The sequence below is a fragment of the Lepus europaeus genome, chromosome 17 (genome assembly GCF_033115175.1).
Source record: "Lepus europaeus isolate LE1 chromosome 17, mLepTim1.pri, whole genome shotgun sequence".
NCBI lineage: Eukaryota > Metazoa > Chordata > Mammalia > Lagomorpha > Leporidae > Lepus > Lepus europaeus.
Genome location: NC_084843.1, coordinates 12,753,285 through 12,779,754, shown reverse-complemented (window position 1 = coordinate 12,779,754; position 26,470 = coordinate 12,753,285). Strand labels below are relative to the sequence as shown.

Here is a 26,470-nt window from a genome sequence, read left to right as displayed (position 1 = left end):
TCGGCAGCATCTAAATATAGCAGCCAGGGCCGTGCTCCAGAGATGGAGAGGCCGGGACTGGCTGCTTTAAGAAAGGGAACCCTTTCTGAATTGTTCTGTTTTGGTAAGTTCTCCATGTGGAGGTGGACGCAGGGAACAATGGTGCTGAGTCTACAGTGCCCCAGGCGTTGGGCTTTGCCCGAGGCTTAGTCCAGCAATTTCCTTCTGCTACCAGCGTGCTCTGTTCGTCTGGGTGCTGCGTCTTACTGGAACTGTCAGAGTCCATTGCCTTGAGGAAGCTGTGCGGCTCACCCCACCCAGGCTCGTCTCCCCCCTGCCAAGGTGCCTCTCTTCTACTGCCTGTGAGCTGTTAGGCGCTCTCTCCCCTTTCTCAACAGCCGTCAATGCTCCCTTTTTGCCCCCAGAAGTTGCAGTTTTTAGGCTGATGATCAAAACACTTGGTGACCTTGCTCCTTCCTCCTTCATGGCTGCACCTCCCACCAGCACCCCGAAAGCCTCTGACTCCAGAATTAAACAAATGGCTCATGCCCCTCCCCATGCTCTTCTGTACCCTGGTGCTTTGCACATGTTGTTCCTGCTCCATGAATGCCTTTCCCTGCTGCCTGACTGGTGGGGATTGTGCAACCTGCACTGCTCTGGGAAGTCAGTCCCGAGCCCTCAAGGCCACATGGGGAGGCTCTGGTTGAAGCCCTTGGGGTACCAAGTGGTCACGCTGCCAACCTGGGATCCACCAGGGCCTTAGTTTGTGCATCTGTAAAGTGGGGGTAATAGGATCCCTGCGAGAGGGAGATGAGGATTACAAATGAAACCAAGCCTGCCAGGCCCCCGGGGCTCTCAGCTCATTGCTGACCTGGATTGCTATTGGATGATGGATGTTTTGAAGATACAGATGTTGTCCATCACTTGCGTGTCTGACTTCTGAGACGGAGGCTGGTTGGGGAGTCGGCTGTGCCTGGTTGTCAGAGAGAGGGGTGGCTGGTGTGTGGGCTGGCGCTTGTCCCTCTCTCTGGGTGAGTGTCCCCAGCTAGGACTGATCCTTCCTCATCCCCTGGTTGCAGGGCTCACCTCAGGGGCCCAAGACACTGTGCCCTGCCCAGAGAGGTGGGGAGGGAAGGAAGCTGACATCCTCGTGCTGTCTTGTAAGGTCCCCTGGGACACAACACCTGCTCTCTCCAGGGAGCTGAAGCTGGGGCCACGGACCACCCTCTGTAACCAAGGCTTAGTAGGTGCTGCAGGGGAATGAAAGGGCCCTTCAGGTATGCCGGGTGTCTCTGGTAGGGGCGAGATGGGGTCAGAAATGGCAGCAGCAGGGACCAGTGTTGTGACCCAGAGGGTTAAGCCACTGCCTGCGATGCTGGCATCCTGTATCAGTGCCAGTTCGAGTCCTGGCTGCTCTGCTTCTGATCCAGCTCCCTGCTAATGTGCCTGGGAAAGCAGCAGCAGATGGCCCAAGTGCTTGGACCTCTGCCACCCACATGGGAGACCCGGATGGAGTTCCAGGCTCCTGGCTTCAGCCTGGCTCAGACCCGGCCATTGTGGCCGTTTCGGGGAGTGAACTAGTGTATGAAAGATCTCTCTCTCTCTCTCTCTCTCTCTCTCTCTATCTCTGTGTGTATGTGTAAAACTCTGCTTTTCAAATAAATAAATAAAATCTTAAGAAAAACAAACAAGAAAAGAAATGGCAACACAAGGGGGGGCTTCCTTGCCTGGGTGCCTGTGGGCCCCAGACCCCGCGTGTGTGCCCCCTCCCTAACCCTGACAAGCACCATGGTCCTGCCAGCATCCTACAGACACCCGAGCAGGGCTGAGAGTTGAACACAGACGCCCCCGAATCCAGACCTCGGGCACACAGACACCGGGCGTGCAGTCTGCCGACGGCACTGTGACAGCCAATGTGCGTGCGTGGGCAGTGGGCCGTGGGCAGTGGGCAGTGGGCACTTCCACAGCGCAGCCCATTCTCCCGGCCAGTAGCCCTGGGAAGGGTCTCCTCAGTTAATGGATGAAGAAACAGAGGTTTGTACCCGGTGGACCCGTGACATCGCAGCCACCTCTGACTGCAGTGACCTCCCTGGCTGGCCTGGCCCCACCTCCCGGCTCCTGGGCAGCTGCTCTTTAGGAGTCTATAGCCCCCCCACCCCACCATCCTAATCACCCCCACCCCTGCCTCCAAGCCGGAGTCTCATCTGCAGCCCCAAGGCAGTTAGGACCCCTGAGGGTCTCTGGCTGAGCCGCAGGCCCCACCTTGAGGCCCTGACACCTGCTCCCTCCCTCCTGGGTAGAGAGGCTCAGCTGCCTGCATGGGGCTTTGATCCTGACTGGATTCTTCGGCACGGGTCGTGGTGCCCGGGCTCTGGTGTCCTATCATGGGACTGAGCTGAGGCTGGCCGAGCAGGTGTGTCCTTGTGGCCTGCTACCTCCGTGATTAGTGTGGCTGCCCCCAGGTATGTTCTTAACATGGAAGGAGGCTCCCCTGGGTCTCAGCTGGTGGCTGAGTGGGAGCTTTGTCTGGGACCAGCATCGAGATATGAGAGATGGGCCAAGATCACTTTATTACAAATTTTTAAAAAATTTGTGCTTGAGACTGAAGGTGGGGATCCCTGGGGTACAAGGAGGTCATGGGAGGCCTCCTGAGTGTGTTTGCAAGGCTCAACACTTACATGGAGAGCAGGGAGCCAGTTAGCTGCTCTGAGCAGGCGGCCCCCACCCGCCTCTCATGGTGACAGGCAGATGGCCTGAGAACCAGCTGGGGTGGGCATCCAGCTCCCACGGCCCCATCCAGCAGAGCCACTGTCCTCATTTTCCAGATCCCCTGTCAGTAACCTAGGATAATCAAAAGGCTCCCATTAGGGCCAGAACCCCAGGGCTGTCCCACGGCCAGCACCCCACATTCCAGGGCGCAGGTCTGAGGTTTAGAGAGGGGACTTTTTGGGTTATTTGGGGCAGTTGAAGCCAGAACTGGGCTCAGACCCAGCAGTCCCACCTCAGGTCATGGGTGAAGGCGGAAAAGGAAGGTGGTTGATGAAGAACACTCTTTCTACCAAGATGAAGGTCAAGGGTCAAATTATAACCTGGACGCCACCCCTAGTTTAAGTCCAGGGACTAGGGGGCAGAGCATGGGGGGGGGGGGACAGCTCCTTGTGGAGGACCGTGTGAAACTCCTCCCCTTTGGTCTGCCTGCTCTTCCCGACATGCTCCACCAGGGCCCATTTCCTGGGCGCAGGGCCCCTCTGCACACTTTCACAGACGCTCTGTCCAGGGACCTGTGCATTTCACAGGGAGAGATTTCTGGGAGGTCGCCTGCTCCCTCCTGGAACAGCTGCTTGCTCCTTCTGGGGCCTCGCTCTGAGCCAGCCCTGGGGTAAGGAAAGACAAAGCTGCAGGTGGAATCAGGGATTTCAGGATTTCAAGGGTCACAGGGCCACAGGGAGCTGGACTCCAGAGAGGGACCGAGGTGGTCTGTGGGAGGAGTAGACACCAGCCCAAACCAGGCTGGTTTGGGGTTGAAGGCACACCGTGGGCCGGCAGGCAGGGACCCGGGTTCTCTGTGGAGTCCATCCTGGGTGAGAGAGCAAAGTGGCAGCGCCTCCTCGAGAGGCACACAGGCACCATGTCATGGACGCTACAGGACACATGGCCCTTAGCCTGGCACCTCCACTTACAAATGTTTCTCTGACACGCTCCTCCATGTGTGACAAATGTGCAAGGGACCCTTTGCTTCGAGAGCCAGGGGGTACCCCAGGAGCCCGCTTCGTGAGGGGGTGGTGTCATTGACTAGAACAGAACACCAGCAGATGGTCCAGATAAGGAGTGAGGTGGGGGCCGGTGCTGTGATGCAGCGGGTTAAAGCCCTGGCCTGAAGCGCCAGCAACCGGCGCCGGTTCTAGTCCCGGCTGCTCCTCTTCCGATCCAGCTCTGCTATGGCCTGGGAAAGTGGTAGAAGATGGCCCAGTCCTTGGGCCCCTGCACCCATGTGGGAGACCTGGAAGAAGCTCCGGGTTCCCGCCTTCGGATCGGCGCAGCTCTGGCCATTGTGGCCATCTGGGGAGTGAACCAGCAGATGGAAGACCTCTCTCTCTGTCTCTACCTCTCTCTATAACTCTGTCTTTCAAATAAATAAAATAAATCTTAAAAAAAAAAAAAAGGAGTGGGGTGGGTGGACACAGATGAACCTCCCAGCTAGGTTCAAAGGCAAAACAAGCGAACAAGAGCAAGAACAGGGTGCAGAAGGGTATGTATAACATGCTCACATGGAACAAAGAGTTCTCTTAATGTACATGCTTTATGTCCACACAAGCATCTCCAGGACACACGTGACAGTGGGACACAGTTGCCAGAGGCAGATCACAGGGAGCCTGGGGTACCAGTGGCGAGGAAGACACACTTTGCACAGCGTATCCTTTTGTTTGCTTCAATTCCTTCTACCATGTTCAGTATGCAACACAGCGGGTCCTTCCTCCATGTCCCTACCCCACACAGCGGCAAGCCAGCGCAGGCGGAGTGGCGGCCTCCTCTAGCGAGGTCTGTCACGCAGGGACCCAGGGATGTCCCTTGGGTAAAGGTGAGGCTGAGGCTGTCCTTTGGCCTGCCTGCTTCAGGCCCAGCAGTCCAGGCCTCTGCTTTGTACCCCTGAGACTTGTCTCTTACACTCACTTTTACAGGAACCAGTGGCATTCTGGCTCGGTGTCCACAGTCAGCCAGCCGGGGCCTGGAGGCCTTTGGGATTCACCCACCAATGGTTTCTCAGCAAATCTTCACTGAGCATCAGCTGTGTCCTAGGTGCCGTGCACTACAGGCTGCGAGGTGTTCTGCAGTAAAGACACTGTTTGTTCAGCCACATAGTTCTCCAATGTCCTTGAGACCCAAGGACTGCGGTCTCATGGAGTCGCTGGCCACCGGGGATCAGGGCCACAGACGAGCGAGCAGACTCGCAGTGCGGTCAGCCTTGTATTCTAGCATGCTGCCAAGCAGCTCAGCAGAGCCCCAGGAACGCCCTGCACCAGGTGAGCAGTGAGGCCTCCTGGAGGGGCAGTCCAGGCTGCCATCTGAGAGGTAAGAAGGAGCCAGCAGGTGGCGATAGGTGGCAGCCTGGGGTGGGGCATGACTCCAGACGGAGGGACATGTGTCAGGTACATGGAGAACAGTTGGGAAGGACCAGAAGGCAGCAAGTGTGGCCAGGAAGGAGAGAGGGGGCGGCTAGGGGGTGGGGGGTGCAGAGCCAGGGGCGGCTGGGGGCCCGGGTGTGGCAGTCAGGACTGTGGGTCATCCACTTTCTCAGTGCCGGCATCAGCCTTTTCCTGGCCCCGCTGGCTTCCAACCAGCTGGGAGCAGCCACTCCCGCACTCCAAGGGGGGTGAGACCTTGGGAGTTGTGTCTGCCCTGGCCAGCAGCTTCGCTCTTCATGGATGTATGTCCTGGATCAAGATTTCTGCAAGAACACCTTGCAGCAATGGGTGATGGGGAGAGACGGGGCTGCGCTCTGCCATGGCAGGTTGGGGAGGAGTTGCCCATCTCCATCTCTTGCAGCTGCCTAAGAAGATGCCACCAACTGCGGGCTGCAAACATCAGGCCCCTGTTCTCTCGCGGCGGTGCAGGTCCTAGGTCTGAAGTCCAGGTGCCCGCGGGGTCGTGCTGCCTGTACAGGGACCTTGCTCACCTCTCTGTTTCTGGTGGGGTGGCCTTTCTGGGCTGGCCACTGCACCCGGGCCTTCTTGGCCTCCACGCTCCTGCTGCCTTCTCCCTGGGGGTGCCTCTGTCTTTGTGCGGCCACCTGCTTGCTCTTCGTGTGTCTGTGTCAAATGCCCCTTGTCTCGTAAGGACAGCAGTCAGTGGATTTGAGCCGCTGTCACCAGGTGGTCACTTCGGCAGAGACCCTGCTTCTGAAAGGGTCACATCCACAGATGTTAAGGGGACAGCCGTTCTCCTGTCTCAACCCAGGCCGGAGCCCGGGGGAAGGACTCACAGCAGACACCAGATCCTGTGGCTCGAGCCAAGCCCCTTGTGTCTCACTGATGAGCTTTGCGTGGATCCAGTGCCCTTCAGTGCAGAGCCGCACAAACACTGTTTTCCTGCGACTCCCAGCCAGGTGTGTGCTAGCTAGGGCAGCCCTGCCCATCGGTGCAGAGTCCTACCCCCTGCTGGGGAGGCAGCAGGGATGCCGCCAAGTGTTCTTCAGCTGCTCCTGGCCACGGGGGCCATCTGCAACCAGACAGCCCAGGCCCACCTGGCCCCCACCTCTCCACCCTGGCCCCCAGGCCTTTTCTCCTCCGGCAGCGTGGAGATGATGGAGGTGGGAGCAGGAGTGGGTTGTCAGGGCCTATGGTGGGGCAGCTGGTGGCCACGTTGCTTTCTCTGTGTAGCACACACCGCTTCCTGTCCGTGCAGCCTCCAGCAGCTCGCTAGGGCTGCTGTAACCAAGGGCCAGGGCCCGGGGCTCAAACCACAGATGGTAATCGTCTCCCGTTCAGGAGGCTGAAGGTCAAAGGTCAATGTCTGGGGTTGCTTCCTTCTAAGTTTCGTCCCATCCAACTCCTCCTGCAGGGGACTCGGCCCCAGGCCTCTCCCGGCTCCCGGTGGTGCTGGCCTTCTCCGGCATGGGCTTGCAGAAGCAGCACCGCATCTCTGCCTCCGTCTCCACGTGGCGCTCTCCCTGTGCACACGTCTGTCTTAGAATTTCCCCTGTTTATAGAGATGTCAGTCATCTTGGACCAGGAGCCTACCCTATTCCAACCTACCTCCACTTAGCTAGTTATACCAGCTGTGACCCTATTTCCAAATAAGGTTGCTTTCTTAGGTACTGGACGTTAGGACTTGAATATCTGAACTTGGAGGAGGATATAATTCCACCCACAACAAAAGCCCATGAGGAACCTCACCTCCTCCAGGAAGCCTTCCACACCCACTCCAGCTCCCGCACTCTGCCCTCTCTTGGACTCCTCCAGTACACAGTACCTGGGCCTCTAGGTCTCCTTGGCTTACTTGGGTGTTGATAGTCGGTGTCCCCAAGACTGCACTTGACCCTGGGTCAACAGCACTTGCAGTTTTTGAAGACCAGGACAGCAGAAGCCCTCTTAGTGGACGTTGTCCGAGGGGACGCCAGCCAGTGGCACGGGACCAGCATGTGGTGGGCATCAGATTCATGCAGGAGCAGACAGCAAAGGCTAGGCCCCGAACCAGGTAAACAGTGACTGGTTAGGAGAGGTTTTTCCCACACAAAAGCAGACGGCAGGCCCCAACCCCTGAGATGAATGAAAACTGGGTGCAGAAGTATCCAACCACGGAGGGAGCATTTTGAAAATAGAGACCATCGATCCTCTGGACTTTTGAGGCCTCTTCCTGTCTGTTTCGGGTGTCAAGGGAAGGGGTCAGGCAGTGCTGCGTGTTGGGCTTTAAAAGTAGAAAGAATTTCTGGGCCACAGTGACTTTAGCGAAACAAACTCGTCTTGCGAGAGGTAAACACAGAAGCAAATACCACAGGTGCAAAGCGGAGAGTGGCAGAGACTTTGTCTCGCCTGATCACAGTCTTAGCAGACGCCCACAGGAATGCGGGCAGGTGTGTGTGTGTGTGGTGTGTGTGTGAGTGTGTGTATGTGTGCACGCTGTGCATGGTGGTGTGCCTTTGTTCGAGGGTGAGCATGTTGTGGGGTGTGAGGCTGTGTAATCATACATGATCACATATGTGTGTGTGTGTGGACATCCCAGAAGGCCTAGGAAACAGACAAGATGCTGCTTTTTCTTAGCAAGACATAGCAAAGCCAAGCAAGCAGTGTGTCCTTGGCTGTCCCCAAGGGAAGGAGAGGGATGCTGGGCAAGAATTCAAGCCCTTGGACCATGAAGAAGGTCTGTCCATCCAGGGGAGACAGGCATGTGTGTATCAAGTCATTGAACCCCAGTGGTTCTGTGGTTCATGTCACCCATATCATCCAATGGCCTGCCATGTTTCTAACTCACTCAGCACCAGTGTCCCTGGCTTCCCAGGAGCTCCCCCGCCCAGGGAAGGGAGGTGCCCAGGAGTAGGCACTAGGCCTGCACTGGAAGCAGCCCGCCGGGGTCTTCACCCCAGTTCTTCTTCTGCATGGCTGGTGTCCTTGGCAAGGGTCCTTACCCTCTCTAAGCCTCGGTGCCCTCATCTTTGAAGTGGTTTTAAGAACATTACCTGCCAGAGGCTGGCGGAGTGGCACAGCAGGTTAAGCAGCCACCTGTGGTGCCAGCATCCCACATGAGCACTGGTTCAAGTCCTGGCCCCTCCACTTCCAATCCAGCTCCCTGCTAATGCACCTGGGAAAGTAGCGGAAGATGGCCCAAGTCCTTGGGCTCCTGCCATTCATGTGGGAGACCTGGATGGAGTTCCAGGCTCCTAGCTTCAATCTGACCCAGCCCTGGCCGTTGCAGACATTTGGGCAGTGAACCAGTGGGTGGAAGCTTCATTGTCTCTCTCTCTTTTCTCTCTCTCTCTCTCTTCTTCTCTCTCTCTCCTTCTCTCTCTCTCTTCTTTTGTCTCTGTAACTCTGCCTTTCAATAAATAAATCTTCAAAAACAGAGAAAACCAGAGTACCTGCTATGTAGGCTGTTATGAGGCTGAGAAAGATGGTCCTAATGTCATGTTTAACACAATGGCTGCTACACAGCAGGTCTTCGAAAGGCAAAGCTAAGGTGTCAGAAATAGGAGGGGACTTCAAAAAGGCTGTGGGAAAATGGAATTGAAAGACAAAACTAAAAGATTCAAATTTCCCTACATAGGCCCCTTAAGTTCAAGACACACTGGTAAGCAGCCATTGAGTCCATCCCCAAGGACCTGAGGTCGATAAGTCCTTTTGGCATCATTGGCAGAAGAAACACAGTGCCCTTTAAAGAGTTGTTAAGGTCAGGAAACAGAAAGAACCCAAAGGAGCCGCATCGGGGCTGTCGGGTGGATGCCCAGTGATTTCTCTTTGAACCCCTCCCCCCACCCCCGCTCTGTTTGCCCTTGTTTGAGAGAGGAGAGAGCAGGAGCATTGTCACGAGGGGAAGGACGCCCCGCTGCACTTCCTGGGTGTGTTCCTGCTGCAGCGTGGCTCTCCCCACACACTCTCTTAAGAAGCAGATGTCCACGAGCAAAAGGCCTCCAGCATCCCCGGGGTCTGCCGCCGTAACGTCTCTCCTTGACCAGTCTGCTCTGGCTTTGGCTGGGCCACTTCCGCCTCCGGGTAGCCATTGTTTTGATGATGCTCCGTGTACAGGATCGTCCTGGGAAGGCCGCGTCTCAGCTCCTGTTACAGCCCAGGGTCTTGGTCCCACTTGTTTAGGATTCCCACGGGAAGCTCTGCCTTTGCCTTCAGCTGGTCCGGGTGCAGCAGCCTGGGCACCCACTGCGCAGACAGTTTGCTCAGCTTGAGCTTTTCCGTGAGGATCGTGTAGGCCGAGCCGATGGAGATGTCGATGGTGTTGGCTATGGCTTCTGCGGTCAGCCGGCGGTCCTCTTCGATGAGGGCCCGGACGAGACGGATTTTCTCCTCGCAAATTGACGTGGATGGTCTGCCGCTGCGGGCTTCGTCTTCCACGTCGTCTCTCCCCTTCTTAAAGCGCGTTACCCACTTGTACACTGCTGACTTCTTCGGGGCGCTGTCCCCATAGACTACTTGCAAAGCTTCGATGATTTTGCCATTCTTCCACCCAAGCTTTACCATAAATTTGATGTTGGTTCTTGCTTCGATTTTAGCCGAATTCATGATACCGTAGTAAGGGCTCATTGCAAACGGGTGCCTTCCCTTTCTTGGTGCCTCCACCTACCTCCTGGTCAGACCTGTTAGAACAAATTTATTTTGATGCAGAAATTATTGAAACCCATACATAGTTTATTCACAACGCTCTCCACGAACTGGTTGAAGACCTCGTGTGTTGCCCCTGTAATAAATAAAAACATCTGAATTAGCTTTTGTCCACACTCTTGAGAAGTGCACCTGTCTTGTTTCTGACCAGGAGCTAAGCTTCTCGAGAGAACCATTTGCTCCTGGAATCCCAGGGCTGAGCTCCAGGCCTGCTGTGATGGTTGTTCAATATGTGGTGAAGAAATGAGGGAGGGAGGGAGCGGGGAGGGGCAGGTCATGGCTCTGGCCCCTCGGTCCGGACCGCAGTGGCTTCACAAAGGTGAGAAGCTCTATACGCTTGTACCCGGTGACCAGCCTGCCTTTCCCTGGAGGCAGCTGACCCCAGCCGGGTACACGGCCCACCCTCAGAGGGACGGATGCGGGGAGGAGCGGGAGCTGGAGTTCCTGGAGCACTCACTTGGTCACCAGGCCCCGGCTTTGGCCATTATCACCAAGCTTCCCAGGCCACGCAACTGGGTCATTTATATCTTCTCTGGTTTGCGCTTAGGTCGGAGGAATGCAGAAGTGTGGGAGCAGAGCCAGTATCCTCAGATGCTTTGCTGCTGATTCTAAGAGAATTCCGTGCACCAGCAACATTGACCTTGTCTAGGATCCCTGAGAAATGCAGATTCTCAGGCCAGACCTCGGGCACCAGAATCTACATTTTAACAAACTCCCAGCGATGTGTGTGTGTGTGTGTACGCATGTGCAACAGCGGCCCCAGGCAACGCTGGGAGAAGCCCCCGTTTGAGTGTCTCTGGGAGAGAGGCAGCATGTAGGAGCTGCTGCTTGTCTCCCGCCCCCAAGCGTGCATGCCAGGATCTTCCCAATCTGGACAGGAGGTCTCCGGCACGGGCTGAGCTCTTGTTGCTTCCTGCTACCTCTTCTCTCTCCTCTCCTTTGCTGAAACTCTCCCTGGGGGCCAACAAGCTGGGCTTTCCTCATGATCACGACGAGAGAGGACCCCGCTGTTTGCTAACTGAACTCACGTTTGTTTTCTGGAAAAGCCCGTTCCCATCGAGGGGAGCTGTGTTAAGGCAAGTTATACTGAGGTGTGTTGCTTCCTGGTGGCCACCACCCTGGGCCCTGGCATGCACCTTCGGGCGCCCAAGGAGCAAACGGCACCCCTGGACTTCCGGGGCATCCTCCCCGCACCTCCGCACCTTGCCTCATCCGTGCGGCTGGGCAGACCCGGCATGTGGGCGTGGCCTGCCTTCCTTCGCCCCGTCTCGTACCTGCTCTGGAGAGAAAGCAAACACTTGTCAATGACAACACAGGAAAATGTGATGACAGCCCAAGCACGAGATCTTGCAAATTGCTGCCTGTACTTCCTCCGACTTGATGTCCTGGTCCGCCTGCACTGGCCCAGCCCCAGATCTGGTCACAGTGGCTGCATCCAGTGCCTGCTCTCCTAGCTGCTCTGGGATGCACGGGGGCTCCAGGTTCCAGCCTCTTCTTGGCTGTCCTACCCCAAGTAAGGCCCAGCTAAGGAGAGGGGCCACTGTGAGGTGGGAAGTAGAGGATGGGGCATAGAACCCGCCCCAGAGGCCACTCTTTCAAGACAAAGAGTTTGTTCCACGTGGGAAACCAACTAACAAAAGAGACCCAGCCACTTCACCACCGGAATCCCAGGGCAGGATGAAAGCCAATTCCCACTCTGTAGGGTTGTAGCAAAGACAAGTTCTTTCTGTTCCAAGCAGCTCTGTGTTGTGTATGGGAACTCAAAAGAAAGAATTTTCCTGGATCACCTGAAAACATGGTATGGGCCCTCATGTTCAGGTTGAAAACAATGGTTGGAATTCTGGGGCCAAGTTTGCCAGGAAAAGTGAGGGATGGGAAAAACTCCTTGAAGCTTCTCTTGAGTTGCCTGGTCTCTAACCTGGACAGGCTGATACGGATTTGCTCCTTGACCTTGATGCCCTCATGGCCCAGGCCCAAGGATGACGTAGCTGCTGCCACACTACCTTCCCTGCCTTTCACGTGGAAGCCCAAGGAATGACCTGAAACAGCCACAGGCAGCAGGTTACAAAGCTGTCCAATCCCGGGCCCCAAGAAGCCCCTGGATCTTAGAGAAAATCATCTCATCTCAAAAGTAGAAGAGGGTGACAAGGATTTCCGGATCTAGGCAATCACTTTGTGGAAGAAAACTGAAAAAGTGAAACCAAGTTCTCTGGATTATTTTCAATAGTAGAAAAGTCTGCTCACCGTCTTCAGAAACTGTCCTCGCCCAAGAACTCTTTCAGCGGTCAGCTTGGGTGTCTGGGTTTCATCAAATTGTCTCGTCCACTTGGCTCCCCAAATAAGTTGTCATGAGAACATACAATGAGGAGGGGTCATTTAGCTTAGCAGCTAAAATGCCAGTGTCTTGTGTTGGGGTTCCTGGTTTGGTCCCCGGCTCTGGTTCCTGACTCCAGCTTCCTGCTAATACAGACCCTGGGAGGCAGCAGTGTTGATCCAAGTCGTTGGGTTCCTGTCACCAACGTGAGAGACTTAGACTGAGTTCCCAGATCCTGGCTTCAACCCCAGCCCAGCCCCAGCCATTGAAGGCATTTGGGGGAGTGAAGCAGAAGATGGAAGCTCTCTCTGTCTCTCTCTCAATAAAGAAATTCAATTTTTTTAAAAATATGAAGAGGTGTGGCTAAAGGTATTAATTAATATAAGGTATTATTAATTATTATAATTATATATTAATAATATAATGGTGGCGTTAAGATAAAGAAAACATACAATATCACCTCTCTGTTTTGTCCTATTTTTTAGCAATCTTTTGTGCACTGTAAATTCTGAAAACAACCACTGATCAACACTGCTTCCTCAAAGTAAAATGGATGCTCTATTTACAACATCAAACCAGCTTGTCTGGGATGCACACTAATTCATGAGATCTCAAAAGGCCTTCATATGAGAAGTTTGCAATGGACCCTGTGACTCCAGATGCACATGGACTCAATGATAAGGTTATTGTAGCCACGATCTCGGAAGCCTACAAAAGTTGAGGGGCTGGCAGGGGCCATGCCCGTCTGAGGGTCTGGGTTTGGTCAACTCCAGGACCTCCTTGGGGGTCCTTTTGTCCTGCATCTCATCTTCAGCTTTTCAGCAACTCACATTCGGATAGGACCTACCAGAGAGGGAGTAAAAATAGTCAGAAATGGCGGCTCCCACTTTTATCATGTCTTCACCTAATTGTAAATGTAGCAATGCTTATTGCAGAGAACCTCAAAGATATAAAAGATTAAGACAAAGAAAAGATGGTCATATTTCTCCACCCAGGAAGAATCACCATCAACTTCCTGATATTTCTCTCCCCATCTAAAACTTCAAGTTTCTTCTTAATGATTATAAGTGAAATAATTCAATCATTCATCCTTATTTATTGAGCACATACTGTTGTCCTGTTCTCAGCAGTAGTGATGGAGCAGTACACCAAGTGGGCGAAGTCCTGGTCTCATAAGAATAAAGTAAAACCAGAGAAAGTTATTGAAATGCAGTGAGCGTAAGACAACAGAAAAGTCTCCAGATGTCTGGAAGTTGAACAGCCTATTTCTAAATAGGTCAAGGCCAAAGAGAGACTATCAAAGGAAATTAGAAATTCACAGAACTCTAAGGTAGAGCTAAAGCAGTGTTGAGAGGGAAATTTATAGCACTGAATGCTAATGTTGAAAAGAGGAAACATCTTGAATCAATAATCCAAGTTCTGACTTCAACAACGAGAAGGAGACAAAATTGTACTCAAAGAAAGTGGAAGGAAGGAAACACAAACAGGAGCGGAAATCTATGAAACTGAAGACAGCAGAATAATGGGGAAAACAATGAAACAAAAGGGTTGTTCTTCAAAAAGTCAATAAAACTGGTTAATCTCTAGAGACTGACAAAAATCAACAGTAAGAAGACACATTACCATTGTCAGAAGTGAGATGGATATTGTTACAGATTTCGTAGCCATTAAAAAGACAATAAGCAGATACTTTGAGCAATTTTATGCTTATAAGTTCAACATCTTGAAAGACATGGACCTAGTCTATTTGTTTCTCAAATACCACACATTACCAAAGTCCAACCAAAACAACTGAATAGTCTTCTAATTATTAAAAAAAAATGAGTTCGTCACTTAAAAAGCGTCCAAGGTGCTTTTCCTGGAGAATTCTCTCGGACATTTAAGGGACAACCAACACAAATTTTGCATCATGTTCCAGAACATAGAAGAAGGAACACTGCCCAATTCATTTTTTTAAAACAAGTATTATCCTGATTGCAAAAGCAGATAAAGCTAGTACAAGAAAAGAAAGCTACAGTCCAGGATCTCCTAGGGGCTCAGGTGCACAGCTCCTCAGTGAGATATCAGCAAATCCAGTCCAGCAAGGGTGAGTTAGCAAAGTGAGCCAAGACCTCAGGTTATGTGGGCTTGGCTTCACTGCCAGCTTCCTTGTGATGTGGGAACCCACAGCTCACTCACCGGGAACACAGGGGCCACACACACATTGTTGAATTAATGAATTCATCTAGTAAATGAAGCAACTGGAAAGTAACTACCAGTTATTATTTTGCCATAGGTGTGTCCACTGTCTCTTACGGAGAAATAAAACGTTATGGGTTAGGCTGATGTCCTTTTCCAGACCCCGTTCTCTTCCTCTCTTTCCATAGCAGAACTTTTTCTGAGGGTGCAGTGTCTATCTGGTCGAGGTCTTAACTATTACGGATCATGGGGTGAACATTTAGTTGAGTGCTTAAGACACCACTCAAGACTCCCATGTCACATATCGGAGTCCACGACACTCCCCTCGGTTCCTTCAAGTTGTGTTTGAAAGTCACCTTCTTGGTGAGCCTAACCCTAAAAACTATTTAAAACTGCAATTCCGGGGGTGAGGGGTGTGGGTGTCGGGCCTGGTGGGTAAGACCCTGGCTGGGATGCCCGCATCCCATGTCGGAATGCCTGGGTCTGAGCCCCAGCCCCTGACTCCAGCTTCCTGCTAACACAGACCCTGGGAGGCGGTAGTGATGGATCAGGTCGCTGGGCTTTTTCCATCCACTTGGGAGACCCAGATTGAGTTCCTGGCTCCTGGCCTCTGTCCAGCCCACCCCAGCCATTGGAGGCATCTGGGGGAGTAAACTAGTGGATGTGAGCTCTGGCTATCTGTCTGTCTGTCTGTCTCTCTAGCAGATGAAACCTCTAACTCATCTTCTCCCTCCCAGGATTTCCAATCTCCCCTACAATTCTCCTTAAATTGTCCCATGCACTTAGCAAGACTGTAATGCAAAGAACAAGGGAATTCGTCTATTTCGTTGCCTGATAATCCAAGTGCCTAAGACCATGGCTGACCTACAGATCCTTCTCAGCAAGTGAGCAAGTGAGCGAGGGGACCATGCTATTCCAGAACTGCCCAGCAGATGGCAGCCGACGAACGCCAGAGACGGTTGAGAGCCTACACTTTGAACTCAGGGTTCTCCCCATTGAGTGCAAGATAACCACTTGGGATACAAAATCAAGTTCCCCTTACTCCCAAAGCAGATTCCAGATTCCAGATTTGAAGATTTGCAGAGTCGTGACAAAGAGGTTGAACGCAGGAGGCGAGATGAAAAAGCCTTTACCTAACAGAGGAGGCTGTTTACCCACCATTCGGGGCAGGGTCCTCCCACAGTGAAAGGGGCAGGAGAAAGGGCTGTGGCCGTGGATCTGCATTGCTCCTCCAAAGGGCAGAAGAGGACATTTGACCCTTGCTGCTGGGGGAAAGAAGTAAGCCCTTGACTTCTGGCTGGGCGAGGAAATTTCTGGACTTACTCCAAACAATCTAGAAGATGCTTCTGACGAGAACCGCCAGTCTCCCTGCGGGCCCCTGCCCAGCTGCCCTCGTCTGTCCCAGTTGCTTCTGTTACCCATTCAATCAAGGAATCGAGTTGCAGTGGTAACAAACCCTTCAAAAGCCAAGTTCAAGGTGAAACTGCCTTAGATCAAATTCAGCCGTTGAGTGTGTCAGGTTAGGGGGAGGTGCCAAGACAGATACTGCCCCAGAATCTGAGGCTACTGACCCTGCACTATCCAAGCCAGCTGGTTAACCTAGTTACTGCATTTATCACGCACCTCCTGGGTGCATCGCCGGCATTGTCTCACTGACACTCGGAGCAGTTCTCCAAAATCCACGCTCTTCTCGCCCCCGTCTTCCAGATGGCATGGACGAGGTTGTCACTCAGCCGTGGGCAAAGCGGGGTGTTCAGCTCACCCCCAGCCCTGGGAGGGAAGGATCTGCTGAGACCCCCAGGGGTCCTGGTGGGCCTCCAAGAACATCCAGTCCAGCCCCTCATCGACTGATACAGGAGCTGAAGCCCAGAGTGCGGAAGGGACCCCACGTTCACACGGAGACCCCCAAAGCCTGCCTGAGCACCATGCACAATTACCCTGGGACTTAACGTTCCCGGCAAGCCCCGGAGAGGTGGAATCCCAGGCTTCTCCGGTGTTCTCCCCAGACTCCCAGTGTGCCTCAGTGCTCACTGGCACTAAACACTTGCACATAGGATCTGGTGGAAGCAGTAGACTCCTCCAGGTGGAACTCTCTGGCCTCTTGTCCTGTGAATTCTGATCCCTGAAGCCATTAGCTGGCATCCTTGGCCAAGCCGCTCAGCATCCCAGCCCATTTATGCATTGCTAAAATGGGACTAATACTATTCTCAAAAGGCTACGTTGCCTTCTAGGTCAGTGCTGTCCAGGACAAAAATGATGGGAGTCATAAATTTTACTTAATTGATTTTGTAAAAGATGTATGCACTTACTTATATGAAAGGAAGAGTTACGGGGAAAGAGAGAGATGTTCCATCCACTGGTTCACCCCTCCCCCATGGCCACAGCGGTCTGAGGTTGGGCCAGGCCAAAGCCAGGAGCCTGGAACTCCATTTGGGTCTCCTATGTGGGTGCAGGGGCCCAAGAACTCGGGTTGTTTTCTGCTGCTTTCCCAGGAACATTAGCAGGGAACTGGATCAGAAGCAGAGCTGCTGGGACTTGAACTGGCGCTCATATGGGATGTTGGCATTGCAAACAGTGGCTTATCCCACCGTGCCATAAAGCCGGCCCCCACATATGTAATTTTAAACTTTCACATAGCCACGGTAAGAAAGGTAAAGAGTGCAGATGGAACAAAACCCTTGGCATACACACACCGTTATTAATTTCCATAATTTGTTTCACATAACCCAATATCTTCAAAGTGTCATCGTTTCAATATCTGGTAAATGTATCACTGTGGCGAGGGACCCTGGCGGGCTGTGCGGGGTCCACCTTGGGCTTGCAGCGTTGTCACAGGCGCCCACTCGTCCCTGCACTCAGCTGCTCACTGAGCTGCCTTTGCAAATCTCTCCGCAGATCAGGTTCCTTCAGCATCGCAAACAGGACTTACTCTCTCTGCAGACGCTCATCTTGCCCTGGCCATGCGGTGAGGAAGAGAGCGCAGAAGGCGCTGTGCTGGTGGGAGCTGGCGGAACTGGGGCCTGACTGAAGGGGGGCTCAGCTCCAGGCCAGCCTGGAGCCCAGGGCTCCGGTCACGGGGCACCTGGACTTTCCGCACTCGTCTGCTCTTTCCAGCTGAGCGCCTCCCCCTGTGGCTGCAGCTCAACCGTGGCCTGGCCTGCACACCCTCATTCTCGGGGAGCCCCACTCCTGTGGGCATCACTGCCATTGGACAATGATTAGGTGGAAGGAGTACAGTGGGGCACAGGCTGTGCCCAGGGCAACATGGAAAGGCTGCAGCCAGGCTTCGACCTCTGGGGACTGGGACGGGCGATGTGGGCCGGAGGTTCCTCGGTTCTCCTGACAGTGGCAGCCCCAGGGCTTGCAGAGAGCACCCAGGCCAGGGCTGGGGAACCGTGGAGGACCCTGATGAGGACAGAGAGGGACCCTGCGAGCCTGGGCTGGGACAGAGTGGGCGATGTGGGAGGGGGGCTAGCAGGGGTCTTGAGTTCTCCAGCGAGTGTGGGAGCAGCAGGGACGGATCTCCTCTCCTTTCACCCTCCCCCCCCCCCGTCTTGTTTGTTTCCTTCTCTCTCTCTGGAAGGCAGCGACCGGGGCCAGACCCCTGCATCCAGACTGCCTGGGTTCAAGCGCTGGCTCTGCCACCTTCGGTGTGACTTTGGCAAGTTACGCAGCCCCTCTCAGCATTGGTGTCCTCATCAATGAGTGGGTAGGAGCTCCTTCTGGGGTGTCCTGGGGATTAAGGGAGGCTCAGCATCAGGCGGGGCCGTCACCATGCTCCCTGGGGGAAGGGCTGGCTCTCCAGTACGGTGGCTTGTGCAGCAGAGCTACCGTTTCATTTTTCTCAATTAACGAGCTTTACAAGTGAAAACACAACATTAGTGAAAGTGCATGCTGACAGAGAAGGATGTCCGAAATCTACTGTTAAATGAAAAACGCAAAGTTGGGTGTTACGGTGCAACGGGCCAAGCTGCCTCTTGCAATACCGGCATCCCATATCGGAGCACCTGTTGGAGTCCCAGTTACTCCTCTCCCCATCCGGCTTCCTGCCAATGTGCCTGGGAAGGCAGCGGAAGATGGCTCAAGAACTCAGGTTCCGGCCTCCCACGTGGGAGGTCTGGACGGAATTCAGGGCTGCTGGCTTTGCCCTGGCCCAGCCTGGTCTTTGGTGAGCCTTTGGAGAGTGAACCGGCAGGTGGAAGATCTCTGTCTCTCTTGCTCTCTGTCATTCTGCCTTTCAGGTAGATAAATAAATCTTCTTTGAAAATTAACACAGATAATAAAAAAGCCAAGTGCAGAGTCGTGTAGAACACAAGCCACTGTGGGGCGCAGATGCACGGCCCGTTTCTGGAATGACAGAAGGAGGACAGGTCCGGGCGCTGTGAGAGCCTCCTTTCAGGATGTAGCCCCTGGTGACATTCGCTCCTCTCCAGGAAGGTGTAGTGTGGCTGTTTTTTTCCTTTCTGAGCGTGCATTGCTTCTTCCGTTGCAAGATTCCACCCCACCCCACCCCCATTATACATGGTCAAAATGAAACATCTCCAAATGAGCAGGCTGCACGCTTCCACCAGTGGGTGTTCAAGGACCCAGGGTCGCTACAAGCGCAAACCGCTGCTCCTAAATTCATTTTCCCGTGTGGCACTGTTAACGCATCGGCGGGCCTCTGACTCAGGGGAGAGGGAAACACCAGAGGGGTACTTGCGCATGTGGCACACACGTCCGGCACACAGAGCACTCCATGTGCACGCATGTGCACACACACACATACACACATGTGCCGTGCAACCCAAGGGCCACTCATGCACCCCTGAACCACAAAACCATGTCACCCACCCATCTCCCAACTCCAAAAGCAGTTCACTCCCATAAACCACCCCAACCATCAATGCTCTATTGACGGATGTCCCACTCACCCCAATAATCAACATGGCTTTGCAACCCACCTCCTAACCAAAGCACCCCAATATTCACCCCAGCAACCAAAGCACTCCCCAAACACACACCCCCAAGAACCCCAAAGCACTGGATTTGTTCGCTGCGAACAGCAAGATGTTCGATGGCGCCTTTCTGTTTGGATTAATGAGCAGAGAGAGTGCGGAGGTGGTGGGGGGGGGGGCAGGACGGCAGGAGAGAGCAATTACACCCAAATCTTTTCTCTGTTGATTAGGGATTCCTTCTCCAGCCTGCTTTGGCTGAAGCTAAATCTTCTTCTAATGAGATGTGGCTTATCCAGATCAGGGCGCTGAGAAAAAAGTTGCAATTAACTTTAAGAAGAAAAGGAGAGAGTGAGAAAGAGAAGGAAGGTGGAGGGGGAGGCAGAGCCTGCGAGGGGGGCAGGGAGAGGGGCTGGGGCGGGCGCCTGGGGGAGGAAGCTCTCCTGCAGGTGCAGGGGGCACAGGCGGCCACCTGCCCAGAGGCCAGCGGCCCCTCTGTGGCTATGCTGCCTGGTTCTCGAATTCAGAATCTAGGGGCTTCCCTGCAATGCCTCTGCCAATGGTGGGAAGTGTGGGGCTCCCTGGGTGTGGGAGCTGTGCCGCTCCCCGTGCCTGCCTGTCCTTGCCAGGCCCCGACCCCAGCATCACAGCTGTGCCAGCCTTGGCTTAGGAGCCACTGAGTTTGAGTTGTCCACTGGAGGCCAGGAAGTGTGGCCCCGGAATGGGTCTCGGGCCCTGACTGCTGCTGCTGGAGCCCCCCACCTACTGTGCTCTCCCCATCTGGGCGGGGAGGACCCCAGCTAACTTCATGCGAGCCACTGAGAAGGGCCAAGAAGGTGGAGGATTGAAGGAGACATCTCGCACCGAGATGGAGAAGATGCCTCAAGCTCTCAGGAGCCAATGGAGATTTTCTTCCACGCGCTTCTTTACAGTCCTGAGCTGGAGCAGGCGACTCGTGCAGAATGGTCGGTGCCTCTCTGTGCCCAGCGGCTGCCTCTGCAGGAAGGAGCAGCGAATCCCCAGGGCCTCTGCCAGTCCTGATGCCTTGGGCTCTGTAAGTGCTATCGGGTCATCCCGCTGTGTCCAACCGCTGGCTCCCACGGTGAGCGTGCTGCACCCGCAGGACGCTTATCCCATCCTACAAGTTCCCGCCCCGGCCGAGATGGCCTCTGTCCAGCAAGCCCTGGAGGCAGTGCCCGCACTCTAACCCAGCCCCGTGGTGGAGCCTCAGGGCTCACCGGCCTCCTGGACTGCAGCGCACAGGGACCCTAGGTGTGGATCGGATGGACGCAGGCAAGGTGGGGTGGATGGCAGGGCAGGAGCCGGGCAGTCACACATGCTAAGGGGGTCCAGACATAGCAAAAGCTCGGCTCCTTAGTCTCTTCTCCACAGCGTTTCCTGTCCCTCTCTGGATCTTCCTGTGCAGACTGGAAGGGCTTTCGATGACATCGCTGGTGACTCCATGGGAATAAGTGGACGAGGGTCCAGTGAGTCATCAGGCGAGCTTGCTCTGTCCCCAAAGAAGGGCCCTTGCACATCGGTGGCCACCCATGGACACAGGGCTCCCCCAGTGGGAAGCTCGTGTGATCCCTTACCAAATAAGCCACGCAGAGGACCCCTGGCTGGGGGACAGGTGAGTTGAGTCCATCTTCCTTGTGTCTAAGCTCCAGAGAGGTCACACAAGCGCCAACTCGCTACCCTAGGACTCTCGCGAGAACCTGGCTCCTGGGTCCCCAGCCAGCCCTCCTCTGCCCCTGCCTTCTACGGCATTTGCTACTGGAGACAATCTGGGCTTTCTCCTGTCTCCCTCTGGCTGTCGCCAATCTAATAAGCAAATGTGCTAGAAATACTAGCTGGGGTGCTAAGTTAGAAATTCTTCTTAAACATATAGCAAGGTCAGAGGAAGGGGGAAAAAAAACAGAAAACAAAACACAAAACCCTGGAGCAGAAATTGGACACAGGAGGGCAGATGTAGACTGAACAGGAAGTGCTGGCCCTAGGCTAAATGAAACAGCTGTCGCCATTGTTCTGCGCTGAAAACTGCCTTTGCGAGCTCCACGCGGGCCAGGCTCTGAAAGCAGATGTTAATAATTACAGCACATGAAACGAAGGGCACGGGATTAGGCAAGTGACGAAAAAGAAATGGTACCGGTAGATTTATAACTCGCTTGGGCAAATCTGCTCGGGCTGGGGTGGGGGTAGGGGTGGGCTGGGCAGCCTCCCTGCAGGGGCCCCCACCCAATCCTCTTGCTCCTTGGGCATTTGGGCTTCTGTGATTGTCTGGGAACTGGGTGGGGGTGGATTGTTTCACCCTTTTGAGAGTGGTGGGCTGTTTATGAACCCCCACCGCCCCCACCACCACCGACGGCCACAGCCGATCGCCCTTGATCTCCAGGAGTAAGACAAAATCCCCAGCACTCACCCAGCCCCCGGGGACCACATGGGGCTCTGCAGACAGTCAGACGGCCTGCAGGTAAACAGGGACACCATCCTCCAAGCGCGCTTTCCCCCAGGGGTTCCCATCGCAAAGCCAGGAGCTCCAGTTCTTTGCAGCTGAAACCGATTCACACCGTGAAGCTGACCAGCCTCTAGGCAAGCGCCTCGGAGAAGGCCAGGGCTGAGCCTTGGGGTCGATGCAGACTGCGTGCAAGGCAAGTTTCTGGGGGCTGATGCCATAAGCAGATAAGGCCAGGGCTTCACACGCGCTCTGAGCCGGCCGCCATGTTTTTCTGCGTGAGCCACAGTTGTGAAAGGCAAAACAAAACCCCACGCTCACGTCCACGAAGAAACCCTCCCATCCCAACACCCCCTAGGAAGGATGTCTCCAGCAAAGGTTAGGAGGAAGGTAGAGCATGTGTTTGTCATCTTGATGCCTGATATGGAAACCATATGCTTAAATACACTAGCAAACATACTTAATATAACACTCTCTTTTATTAAATGTGGTTTTATAAAAGCTCTCCCCAGCCAGGCACCTTCACCGTCCTGGAGGCTGGAACTTGGCAAGATAGTCTTCCTGCTGTTACATCTATTGATACACATTTTTTGAAAATGAGTCTCGGACCCTTGGAAAATAGACTGGCTCTGATTATTATTGCGAGAGCGAAAGGGGCACAGGAGGGCATCTTTTTTCCTCTGATAAATTAAAAGAACTGTAACGGGTGCCTTCTGCAACCTGTAAAAGCGCAGAGACATCTGTGATTCATTTAGCAGCTCCTTACAGAAGATTTATTTGATTAATTCGGTCAGAAGAGAGAGAATATGGATTTTCCCCTTCTTCTCGGCAAAGCGCACACACACTCACGCATGCACACAGGCACCCACCCATCCAGACATCTCAAGAATGAAAAATGACTAATCGTATTATTGAAACTGGTAAAGGTGGGGCCTCAGTGGTGAGCTCGCCCCCACCCTGCCCAAGGGAGGGCCGGTTTCAGAACACATTTCATAGCCGCAGGCCCTGTGCCACCAACGAGGGAGCCTGGGGAGCAATACCACGAGCGCTGGACCGCCTTGATCGGGTGGGTTGGAGCCCTGTGCGTGTGTATCTGGTTGCATCACCATCATGAGGGCCCCTTCGGGGGAGGTACTGTGCAGGCGCTTCAAAAAGTTCACGGAAAAACAGAATTACAAGATAAGTTGATTCGGGTGCAAAACTTGTTGAAATCCCTGAACAGTTTCTTCCATGAACTTTTGGCATGGTTGCAAAACCTTTTGCACGAAAATCAACTTAAAAAAAAAAAGATTTATTTGTTTATTTGAAAGGCAGAGTTACAGAGAGGCAGAGGCAGAGAGAGAGAGAGAGAGAGAGAGAGGTCTTCCATCTGCTGGTTCACTCCCCAAATGGCTGCAATGGCTGGAGCTGGGCCCATCTGAAGCTGGGAGCCAGGAGCTTCTTCCAGGTCTCCCACGTGGGTGCAGGGGCCCAAGGACTTCTGCTGCTCTCCTAGGCCATAGCAGAGAGCTGAATCGGAAGTGGAGCAGCCAGGACTCAAGCCCATATAGGATGCCAGCACTGCAGGCAGCAGCTTTACCCGCTATGCCACAGCACCACCATGAAAATCAACTTTTAATTCCATTTTTCCAGGAACTTTTGAAGTTCCCTGTATTTGTATCTCCAGAGTACAGAGAGACTGCCTCCTTCCAGCAGGCCTCTGCTCAAAATTCCTTTCATTTCCTGGCGATGGCAGTTTGCTTCTGGGTCTTCCACGCCGCAGCCTGGCCCATGGAGGCCACATTTTGCATTTGTCTCGTGGTGAGCAGCCTCGGAATGGGGTTGTCCACATGGGCTATTCAATGCAGTGGTGACCAGGGACTCTCATTTGGGCCTGTGTCAGGTCTTAAAGGACATCGGTCTCCCCTGGCCTTCGTTCTCTTTAAGTTCTAAGGCCCAACTCTGCAAGCAATTACCCCCAGACCACTGTCAATTCTTGCTGGGTGGGAGGACCCTTGAAAGAGGTCGTGGGAGAAGGCAATGAGAACAGTGCGGGCAAAAGGAATCATCAAACCGTGCAAGATCTAAGCCCAAGAGGACTTTGCGAAGCATCATCGCGAGATGCAGATACACATGGGCACTTCCAAAAGTTCATGGAAAATGGGTATTATGAAAAACCTGGACACAGGTCTCAAAAATGTTTGCAGCAAAATAAGCTGTATCATTTTATATATATATCTATTTGACAGGTAGAGTTATAGAGAGTGTGAGAGAGAGACAGAAAGGCCCTCCCTCCGCTGGTTCATTCCCCAAGTGGCCGCCACAGCCGGAGCCGCGCTGATCCGAAGGCAGGAGCCAGGAGCCTCTTCCTGGTCTCCCATGCGGGTGCAGGGCCCAAGCACTTGGGCCATCCTCCACTGCACTCCCGGGCCACAGCAGAGAGTTAGATTGGAAGAGGAGCAACCAGGACTAGAACCCGGCGCCCACATGGGATGCCGGCGCCGCAGGTGGAGGATTAACCAAGTGAGACACAGCGCTGGCCCCAAGCTGTATCTTTAAATTACATTTTCTTGTGGCAAGTCAACGTGCCCCTGCTTTCTCTCTTCCTTGCTCATGCAGGCATGGCCAGTTGATTCCAGCTCTCTGCTGCTAGTCCTCAAACTTCCTAACACGGTCCTCCAGGCAGCTTCTACCAGCAGATCAGATCTGGGATATGAGTTAGAGGCTGTTTTCAGTCCCTTCCAGTTGCGTTTCCTTTCCTGGAGGGAGAACAGGGATCCAGAGAGGAGGCCAGCGCCAAAGCCCCAGTTCTCTGGCTTTCCCTACCCAGTATCTTCTGCAGCCATAGCAGTGGGGCTGGCGGAAGCCAGGGCACAGTGAGTCACAGACCCCTGTATTTTCCTGGGTCTCTGCGTTTGCCTCTCCCTACCCCAGCGGGAGGTGCTCAGCAGGAAGGGCCAAGGACATCCCCTGGAAGACAGCAGGAGATAGGAATCTCTTTGCTACTCTAAGATGATTAACCCCCAACTCAGCTGGGGTGAGGCAACCTGAGCCCATAACCTGTTACAACCCAGGTGGAAGGTTCTAGAAAGAGCTGGAGATTTCTCTGTGGAATCCTGGGATTGGCAGACACTCCCCCACTCTCCCTCGCAGGACCCCAGGCAATGCCCAGATCAAAGGCAGCCCGGACTCCCCAGGCTTAAGGTGGTCAGGGCTCGTCTCCCTGGCCTCGGACTTCTTGGCTGGGTGGAATTTCTCTATGGAAAGAATAACAGGGGCTTGTGAAAGGGAGACGGGGTCTCCAAGTTCGGAAGCTCCCTCCAGAGCCCTCTGCTGCTGGACCCTTCCTAAGACGTCATCACAGATGCTTCTCACCGAGAGGTGGTCCCAGGGGCATCTGGGGGCTCACTGCCTCCGTTGGCTGATGTCTGATTGGTGGGAGGCAGCTTTTCCGCTGAAGAAATGAAACTGACCAGCAGGATTTGGGTTCCAAGAACTACAGAATGGGTGTGAAGCAGCACCTGTTTCGAGCGCTGTCCCCTGCCAGTTAGCGAATTGCCGGCTGTGTCCTCAGGGGACTGCTTAAGGACAGACCGGAGTGAGGTCTGGCTCACATCTGAGCCGCTGCACCGCTGGGATGCTCTGGCACCATCCGCAGCCCTCTGCACACGGTGACTTTCACCCTCTCTGAAGCTGTGTTTGCTCACCCAATCCAGCCTCGGGAAACGATCACAGATATTGAATTAGTGAGGTCCCAAATAGTAAGACCTTTGCAGGGCTCCTAGAAGGGGCTTGTGTCCCAAACACTGTTTGTTGACTGAGGGGGTCCCTCTGTGCTGTAGAGTGGCTCTCCAGACTGCTGACCGAGGGGGAACTGGACATCCAGAGAGGGAGTCAAGGTGGGGGGTGATGGAAAGAGAAGGCTCCTCCTCCTCGTGTGCCATTTTTTATTTCATTTAAGGGTAAGTGGGGGCTGATGCCAGTTGCCCTTAAGGATCTTAATAAAAGAGGGCTCGTGTGCCACCAGGAGCCACAAACTCAGCAGCCAAGCAGATCGCCGCTTGCTGTGTGACCTTGGACCAGATAGACAATCTCTCTGTGCCTCAATTTCCGTCTCTGTAAAACAAGGCTAATAACACCTACTTCACAAGGTTGTTGTGCGGATTAAATGAGATAAAGCGCTTAGAGCAGGAACTTCCACCAACTGCCGAGAAAACATTGTCTCGCGAGTGTCTGTCAAAACAAAAACAGTGCATCCCTACAGTGGAATGTCATCACCCAAGGAAGTGATGATGCAAACCACCACGTGGATGAACTTCAGAGATGTTATACCACATGGAAAAAGCTAGACACACAAGGCTGCAGGTCCTATGGTGCCACTGGTATGAAATGCTTAGAATGGGCAAATCTATAGAGTGGACGCATTAGTGCTTGCATTGGACTGCAGCAGGGCGGGGAGGATAGGGAGGCAGGAGCTAAAGGCCAGGGGTGACTCTAGAAGTGATGGAGAGTGTGGAGGTGGTTGCCCGCACCGATTAATATACTAAAAACCGGTGAATTGCACACTCGACGTGGGTGGCTCCTATGGTGTGTGGACATCTCGATACAGAGGAGCAGGCATGTGATCTTGTGGTTAAGATGCTGCTTATGACACCTGTGTCCCACGTCACAGCACCTAGGTTTGATGCCTGGCTCCTGTCTCCAGCTCATGCCGACCCCCGGAGGCAGCAGGGCTGGCTCGAGTAATTGGGTTCCCGCCACCTCACATGGGACACCTGGGTTGAGTTTGTGCCTCCCAGCTTTGGCC

At 53.9% G+C, this 26,470-nt stretch overlaps 1 long non-coding RNA gene across 1 annotated transcript in view; it reads right to left on the bottom strand.

Moving 5' to 3' along the window:
* Positions 1-3,338: 3,338 nt before the first annotated feature.
* LOC133775657 (uncharacterized) overlaps positions 3,339-26,470 on the bottom strand; it is a 57,289-nt gene continuing 34,157 nt past the window's right edge. The window contains exons 2-3 of the long non-coding RNA XR_009868294.1: positions 11,006-11,082; positions 3,339-9,879 (exon numbers count right to left, since the gene is read on the bottom strand). This is a non-coding gene — a long non-coding RNA (uncharacterized LOC133775657). The remainder of the gene's footprint in view (positions 9,880-11,005; positions 11,083-26,470) is intronic.